The sequence below is a fragment of the Prionailurus bengalensis genome, chromosome A2, assembly GCF_016509475.1.
Source record: "Prionailurus bengalensis isolate Pbe53 chromosome A2, Fcat_Pben_1.1_paternal_pri, whole genome shotgun sequence".
Taxonomy (NCBI): domain Eukaryota; kingdom Metazoa; phylum Chordata; class Mammalia; order Carnivora; family Felidae; genus Prionailurus; species Prionailurus bengalensis.
The window spans coordinates 10,600,543-10,609,829 of NC_057348.1; the positions used below are offsets into that span (position 1 = coordinate 10,600,543).

Sequence of the window (9,287 nt, forward strand, 5' to 3'; positions counted from 1 at the left end):
TTAATAATATGCACTGAAGTTTCCTCTATGGCTTTTCATGGCTTGATGGTGTGTTTCTTCCAAGTACAGAATAACATTCCATTGTCTGGGTACATGACAGCTTATTTATCCATTCACCTACTGAAGGCCACCTTGGTTCCCTCTCTGTTACTTTCTTGACTACTGTTTGTGGCTAAATTTGAAAGGCTCTTCTTTCTATTTCTGTAGTTTAGTTTCATGGAACAAGAAAACCAAACCTGAATTTCTGAGTTTAGTCCCCTCCTGGGACTGTCAGATGAGCAGGGACTGCAGTCACTGCTCTTTTGGCTGTTCCTGTCCATGTACCTGGTCACCTTCACTGGGAACCTGCTCATGATCCTGACCATTATCACAGACTCCCGCCTCCACACGCCCATGTACTTCTTCCTCTCCAACCTGTCCTTTTCAGACATCTGTTTCACCTCCACCACTGTCCCAAAGATGCTGCTGAACATCCAGACGCAGAGCAAAGTGATCACCTATGAAGGCTGTCTCAGCCAGATGTACTTTTTCGTGCTTTTTGGAGTATTAGATAACATACTCTTGACAGTGATGGCCTATGACCGGTTTGTGGCCATCTGTCAGCCACTGCACTACATGGTCATCATGAACCCCAAGTTCTGCGGCATCCTACTCCTGGGATCCTAGGTGTTGAGTGTTCTTGACTCTCCATTACATGACTTACTGATTTTGCGACTCTCCTTTTGCACAGAGATGGAAATCCTTGATTTTTTCTGTGAACCTAATCAGGTGATCCAACTGGCTTGCTGTGATACCTTCCTCAGTGACCTGATGACCTATCTCACAATTGGACTTCTGGGTGTTGTTCCAATTGCTGGTATCCTGTATTCTTACTCTAAGATTGTAGCCTCCATTTTGGGAATTTCATCAGCGAGTGGCAAGTAGAAAGCATTTTCCACATGTGGGTCTCATCTCTCAGTGGTCTCTTTGTTCGATGGTACAAGCCTTGGGGTGTATCTGAGTTCGGCTGCTGCACAAAACTCTAGGGCAAGTGCCATAGCCTCAGTCATGTGCACGGTGGTGACACCCATGTTGAACCCCTTCATCTATGGTCTAAGGAACAGAGACATCAAACAAGCCCTGAGAAAGCTCTTTGGCAGAGGGACATTCTCTGCATGTAGGATTCTTTGCTTTAAGATAAATACTTGAGTAACAGGGCTCAAAACCCTGGAATATGTAGATCATGATGTTTGTATCAGTTCATAGATTGACAGTCTGCAGTTTATCTTTCCACAGTACTTGAGTTCTTTAATTTTTCATTCATAATCAGCAACTATTTCTTCTGCATTTCTTTATAAAATTTTAGATCTCTCATTAAATTCCATTGCATGGATTTTCAGCAGCAAATAAATAATATAGGAAATTGAATACTTATAATGTGATAGAAAGACCCAGAGGAATAAATGTGGAACCTGTCCTCTCTGAGATGAAAGCAGCTATTCATTAGAGTATTCTGCTTTGGGAGAAAAATGATTTATCAGAGAGTATACACCAGTTTTTGAGGTTTATGTCAATCTATCCTGGAAAGAGATCACATCTGCATCAGCAGAGGCCTGGAACCCCGTGTGATGGCATTCACAGTACTCCGCATTCACTATGCAGTATCTAATTTTCCCTTGCACAGTCCAAAACATCCATGAAGTGTGTAGGTAATAGAAATTACAACTCCTGGTTTTTCAGGCATCAATGGTGTCACTCTTGGTGGTTATCCCAGGGATGCATTATGGCTTTTCTTTTAGTATTTTGGCAGGTAGCAGCAACACTGTCTGGCGATTTCCCTCAGCACCTCCTACCATAATAGCCCTTTCACAGATCACAAAAGCAGTATGGATATTCTGCCTATTTCCAGCCAAATTTTTGTAGCAAGCATCTCAGAAATCAGGTACTAATAGCAGGATATGATTATGGACCTAACCCGTGCTTTATGAGACAGAGTAAGACAAATGTCTCATCATCACCTGCTCCCGGAAGCCACCACTCTGGTTTGTAAAAGTTCACAGGTCCTTTTGCACGCTAGTATTCAAATAAATGTTTAGGGAGCTCTCGCTCAAAAGCAAAGAGAAAACAAAAGAGGAGAAGTAAGAAGAGAGAAGAAAATAAGAAAAATCGGATAAAGAAGAGAGCTTGCTTGTAGCATTTGCCAATTTCCATGGTATAATTACCCTCATCTTGCCCAGTTTCAAGCTACCAATTTTAGTTCAGACCACAGTCCTCATGAACCATCATAAGCTGGCTAGCAATATCTCTTCCAAGGTTTTGGGTTGGGTTTGGAGGAAAACGTAAAGCATTTGTTGTCATTTTATAGTCTTCACTCAGGGGCAACTTGTTCCATCAATTGAGGATCTGAGTCAGTAAAGTGTCTCAGCTCTGAGAGTCAAGTAGACATTATGACCCTTCATTGCGGTGATTCAGGTCAAGTTTTCTTCATGAGAACTGGAGGGCTTTTAAATTTTTAATTTTTTTTGACTACTCAAATTGGATGAATTCTTATTGAGCTGTCCATCATTTTTGGTTCATGAAGACACCATGATGAATTTGCCATTTACAGAAATCCCCATAGCTTAACCAATTTTGATGAGAATGATTAGCTCTTACATACACTATGAATACCATACCCTAGATGGTTTGGGACTGCTGACATGGCCTCTGGCAGTTCAGAAAGGGCTGAACACAGGAGAAGGGATTTTATATTCAGCATGTCCATGGTAAGTCTGTCACGCGGGGCAGAAGCTCTGTAGAGCTTGCCAAGAAAGACATTACAGCCCTCAGCGGTATTTCTCAATGACCTTACGAATTTTATGTTCTCTGAACCCTTATTTTGGGTACACTTTGTGGTTGAGGTATTGAATCACACAAGATAAACCCATCACATCACCGTTGTCTCCCTGCACTTTGGATTCCTTCCTCGACATCATATCAACCTATTTATGGCACTGAAATTCTTTTAGAGCATGTCACTATTTTTTTTTCTCATGGTAAAATACATATAAAATTTATTATTTCAAACATTTTGAAATATATTTGTGTGGCATTAAGTACTTTCTCACCATTGTGCAATCACCACCTCTATCCATCTCCAGAACATTCTCATGGTCTCAGACCTAACCTTTGTCCCTATGAAATATTAACCCCCCATTGTCCCTCTACCCAGTCCTTGTCTCCCACCATCCTAAATTCCCTCTCTAAAGCTGAGTACTTTAGTACCTCATATAGATGTAATTGTATAATATTAGTCCTTTTGTGTCTGGCTACATTCACTTAGCATTGTGTTTGCACTGTTCATCCATGTTGTAGCCTGTGTCAGAAACCATTCATTTTAAAGGCCGAATGATGTTCCACTCTATGTGTTCACCCTGCTTTGTTCATTCATGAGTTTGTTGATGGACATTCAGGTTGTCTCTGCATTTTGGCTACTGTAAGTAGAGCCGTATGAACAGCAGTGTACAAAAATCTTTTCTAGTCACTGCTTTACCTTTTTCTTGCGGCATATAAGTGGATATATAACCAGATGTGAAACTACTGGCTCAAATAATATTTCTACATTTATATTTTTGATGAACTGGCACACTGTTTCCTCCAGAAGCTGTGCCACATTTTAGTTATTTATCAGCAAAGCACCACAGGGTTCCAATTTCTCCGTATCCTCGCCAACACATGGTTTCTGCGTTAGTCTTTAGAATAGCCATCCTATGGCTTCCCTGGGGAATTCTACCAGACATTGAAAGCAGAGATAATACCTTTCCTTCTCAAGCTATTCCAAAAAATAGAAAGGGAAGGAAAACTTCCAGACTCATTCTATGAAGCCAGTATTACTTTGATTCCTAAACCAGACAGAGACCCAGTAAAAAAAGAGAACTACAGGCCAATATCCCTGATGAATATGGATGCAAAAATTCTCAATAAGATACTAGCAAATCAAATTTAACAGCTTATAAAAAGAATTATTCACCACGATCAAGTGGGATTCATTCCTGGGATGCAGGGCTGGTTCAACATTCACAAATCAATCAACGTGATACATCACATTAATAAAAGAAAAGATAAGAACCATATGATCCTGTCAATCGATGCAGAAAAAACATTTGACAAAATTCAGCATCCTTTCTTAACAAAAACCCTCGAGAAAGTCGGGATAGAAGGAACATACTTAAACATCATAAAAGCCATTTATGAAAAGCCCACAGCTAACATCATCCTCAATGGGGAAAAACTGAGAGCTTTCCCCCTGAGATCAGGAACATGACAGGGATGTCCACTCTTACTGCTGTTGTTTAAATTTTTTTTTTTCAATGTTTATTTATTTTTGGGACAGAGAGAGACAGAGCATGAACGGGGGAGGGGCAGAGAGAGAGGGAGACACAGAATCGGAAACAGGCTCCAGGCTCTGAGCCATCAGCCCAGAGCCTGACGCGGGGCTCGAACTCACGGACCACGAGATCGTGACCTGGCTGAAGTCAGACGCTTAACCGACTGCGCCACCCAGGCGCCCCTTACTGCTGTTGTTTAACATAGTGTTGGAAGTGCTAGCATCATCAATCGGACAACAAAAGGAAATCAAAGGCATCAAAATTGGCAAAGATGAAGTCAAGCTTTCACTTTTTGCAGATGATATATTATACATGGAAAACCTGATAGACTGCACCAAAAGTCTGCTAGAACTGATGCATGAATTCAGCAAAGTTGCAGGATACAAAATCAATGTACAGAAATCAGTTGCATTCTTATACACTAACAATGAAGCAACATAAAGACAAATAAAGAAACTGATCCCATTCACAATTGCACCAAGAAGCATAAAATACCTAGGAATAAATCTAACCAAAGATGTACAAGATCTGTATGCTGAAAACTATAGAGGGCTTATGAAGGAAATTGAAGAAGATATAAAGAAATGGAAAAACATTCTGTGCTCATGGGTTGGAAGAATAAATATTGTTAAAATGTCAATACTACCCAAAGCTATCTACACATTCAATGCAATCCCAATCAAAATCGCACCAGCATTCTTCTTGAAGCTAGAACAAGCAATCCTAAAATTCATATGGAACCACAAAAGGCCCTGAATAGCCAAAGTAATTTTGAAGAAGACCAAAGTGGGAGGCATCACAATCCCAGACTTTAGCCTCTACTACAAAGCTGTAATCATCAAGACAGCATGGTATTGCCACAAAAACAGACACATAGACCAATGGAATAGAATAGACACCCCAGAACTAGACCCACAAACGTATGGCCAACTAATCTTTGACAAAGCAGGAAAGGATATCCAATGGAAAAAAGACAGTCTTTTTAACAAATGGTGCTGGGAGAACTGGACAGCAACATGCAGAAGGTTGAAACTAGACCACTTTCTCACACCATTCACAAAAATAAACTCAAAATGGATAAAGGACCTGAATGTGAGACAGGAAACCATCAAAACACTAGAGGAGAAAGCAGGAAAACACCTCTCTGACCTCAGCCGTAGCAATTTCTTACTTGACACATCCCCAAAGGCAAGGGAATTAAAAGCAAAAATGAACTATTGGGACTTCATGAAGATAAAAAGCTTCTGCACAACAAAGGAAACAATCAACAAAACTAAAAGGCAACCAACGGAATGGGAAAAGATATTTGCAAATGACATATAGGACAAAGGGCTAGTATCTAAAATCTATAAAGAGCTCACCAAACTCCACACCCAAAAAACAAATAAGCCAGTGAAGAAATGGGCAGAAAACATGAATAGACACTTCTCTAAAGAAGACATCCAGATGGCCAACATGCACATGAAAAGATGCTCAACATCGCTCCTCACCAGGGAAATACAAATCAATACCACACTCACATACCACCTCACGCCAGTCAGAGTGGCCAAAATGAACAAATCAGGAGACCATAGATGCTGGAGAGGATGTGGAGAAATGGGAACCCTCTTGCACTGTTGGTGGGAATGCAAACTGGTACAGCCACTCTGGAAAATAGTGTGGAGGTTCCTCAAAAAATTAAAAATAGCCCTACCCTATGACCCAGCAATAGCACTGTTAGGAATTTACCCAAGGGATACAGGAGTACTGATGCATAGGGGCACTTGTACCCCAATGTTTATAGCAGCACTCTCAACAATAGCCAAATTATGAAAGAGCCTAAATGTCCATCAACTGATGATGGATAAAGAAATTGTGGTTTATATACACAATGGAGGACTACATGGCAATGAGAAAGAACGAAATATGGCCCTTTGTAGCAACATGGATGGAACTGGAGAGTGTGATGCTAAGTGAAATAAGCCATACAGAGAAAGACAGATACCATGTTTTCACTCTTATGTGGATCTAGAGAAACTAACAGAAACCCATGGGGGAGGGGAAGGAAAAAAAAAGAGGTTAGAGTGAGAGAGAGCCAAAACATAAGAGACTTAAAAACTGAGAACAAGCTGAGGGTTGATGGGGTGTGGGAGGGAGGGGAGGGTGGGTGATGGGTATTGAGGAGGGCACCTTTTGGGATGAGCACTGGGTGTTGTATGGAAATCAATTTGACAATAAACTTCATATATTGAAAAAAAATAAAATAAATGGAGTTATTTGAGGTTTTTTTTTGCTGTGGAAGTTTTTAAATTCATTTCCATTTGGATATTAATTTTGGATATTAATCTATTATCAGGCATGTGATTTGCCAATCTTTCCCCATTTTGTGGTGTGTCTTTTCACTTGGAAAATAGTGCCCTTCGATGCACACATATTGTTCATTTTGCCAAAGTAAATTTTTCTCTAGTTGCCTGTGTCTTTGGTGTTATATCCAGGAAATCTTTGTCAAATCCAGTGGCATATAGATGTACCTCTGTATTTTCCTCTAAGTGCTTACAGTTTTATTTCTTATACTTCAGTCTGTGATCCATTTGGAGTCATGTTGGTAGATGTAGATGAAAGGGCCAGCTTCATCTTTAAGCATGTGGATATCCAGGTTTTCCATCACCATCTTGGAAAGGCTGTCCATTCTGCCACTCTTGCCAAAAATCATTCAGTCATAATATTTGAGTTTATTTCTGGGCTCCCTCCTATTCCGTTGAGTTATATTTCTGTTTTTGTTGTTGTTGAAAAAAGATCAGTTTGAAATTAGAATGAGATAACTCTGAAAATCGTATTTTCACCCTTCCCCAGCCATTGTTTTTATTGAAGTATAATTTACCTACAGTGTTATATTCATTTGATGTGTACAATGTAATGCTTAACAATTCTACACACTGTTCAGAGCTCATGGACATAAGTGTACTCTTAATATCCTTTATCTGTCTTACCCATCCTCACCCACATTCTCTCTGGCAACCACCAGTTTGTTCTCTGTGTTTAAGAATCTGTTTTTTTGTCTGTCTTTTCCTTATTTGGTCCTTCATTTTATTTCTTAAGTTCCCCAGATGAGTGACATCAAAGGGTATTTGTCTTTCTCTGACTGGCTCATTTCACTCAGCACTATTATATCTCTAGGTCCATCCAAGTTGCAAACTTACACAGTATTTAAATGTTACTTTTTGGCCGTTTAAAAATGTCCATTTATTCTCTATTTTTTCATCTACAGTGTTCTTTGACTATTGTAGTAACAAGGGTCTGTGTCTAACATGATTGCATGATGAGTTTTCCACAGGGAGAACTTGATCCTGACATCGCATCATGAAATCCACACTGAAACTCCACTGTTTTCATAAGTACGTGTCAAACCTGTAGCTAAAATATCAACATCTCTGTTCTCTGCAGGCTGTCTAACTGCTCAGGGTCATGTTTGAGTTGTCATACTTGCCCCCTGATTATTGGCCAGCAAGTATGAAGTATTTCCCACATTCGCTGCCCAGATACTTCCTCTTGGAGTGCCTTATCCCCTTCTCCCTCATCAAGAGTTGGGACAAAGAGAAGCTTGTTTGTGCAGCCTTCACTCAACTCTTCTGGAAAAGTTGACTAGGGTTGTACTCTTTTTCTGATGTGTCAGTGTCCCTTCAGGGTAGTGCATTCATGTATTTTTCATTTTATTTTTAAATTTGTGTTTTAGGTACATAACATGCAGCGAAATATTAGTTTTGGGAGGAGAGTTCAGTAATTCATCACTTACATACAACACCCAGTGCTCATCACAAGTGCCCTCCTTAACACCCAACACTCATCTAGCCCATCTCCCTCCCACCTTTCTCCATCTGTCTATCGTTAAGAGTCTCTTGCGGTTTCTTTCCCTCTCTCCTCTTTCACCCTTCATATATGTTCATTTGTTTTGTTAATTCACTTCCAATATGAGTGAAATTATACGGTATTTGTCCTTCTCTGATTGACTTAATCTCAGTTAGCATGATACATTCTAGCACCATCCATGTCATTGCAAATGGCACGATTGCATTTATTTTTATGTCACTTGCCCTGTTGAGACTGTGAGCCCCTCAAAGTAAAGGACCATTCTCACACTTTCCTTGCTTCCCACCATATTGCTTGGTGCCTACTATATCACAAATGCTAATGAGGGGGTTAGAGGATGCCCAAAGAAGCAAATGGTTGAGTGATGTTAAATAGATATTGCCCACGTTGAAGGAGAATGAGAAGCAGGAAAAAAGGAGAATCACTGTGGGGGCTGGGGGCTGCATGATGGTGAGCCAAAAGAACAGGTATGGATGGAAGAAAGAAGAGATTAAGGGGACATAGAACTCTCCAAAACCAAAATTGAATAGTTACTATGGGAGACTCTGACTTACTAGGGAGAACCTGTAAAGACAGGGCAACTTCTTCTGGGATAAGAGAGTTAAATGTGATAAGAGACAATCCGGGAATGCCAAGTCTGTGTCCCAATACCAACAGCGGGACAAGTTTGCTTTCTATTTTTCTCTCCTAGCTCTAGAGACCCAAGTCTCCTAAAGGGAGGAGAGACAACAGAATATTTCATTAATGAGACTCATGGGAATTCATTCCCTATGGCTACAGAAATTAAAATGCCTTTCTGCACCAATGAAGTCGGCTCTTGTAACCTCAGGTGATATGAGCACATAGCTGTGTTCTAGAGCCTTCCTGGGTGGGGCCATGTCTCTTCCCTTCCTGGCGACATAACTTCCAGTTGCATCAGTCAACCATGGGAGAGACTGGGTTATTGATTTCACGCTGTTCTGTGCTAACATCTGGGTGAGCCGTGACATCTTCAGAAGTGCTGGGGAAATATATTATGGTAGGAAGGAACCCTTGTGTCGGTAGTTATTTTGGGGGCACCAACAGGGATAATAAGTTAAGGAGAGTTTAGTGATG

General features: G+C 40.5%; 1 pseudogene; it reads left to right on the forward strand.

The window, feature by feature from the left end:
- The first annotated feature begins 216 nt into the window (after positions 1 to 216).
- On the forward strand, positions 217 to 1,180 carry LOC122486363 (annotated as a pseudogene).
- The last annotated feature ends 8,107 nt before the right edge of the window (positions 1,181 to 9,287 follow it).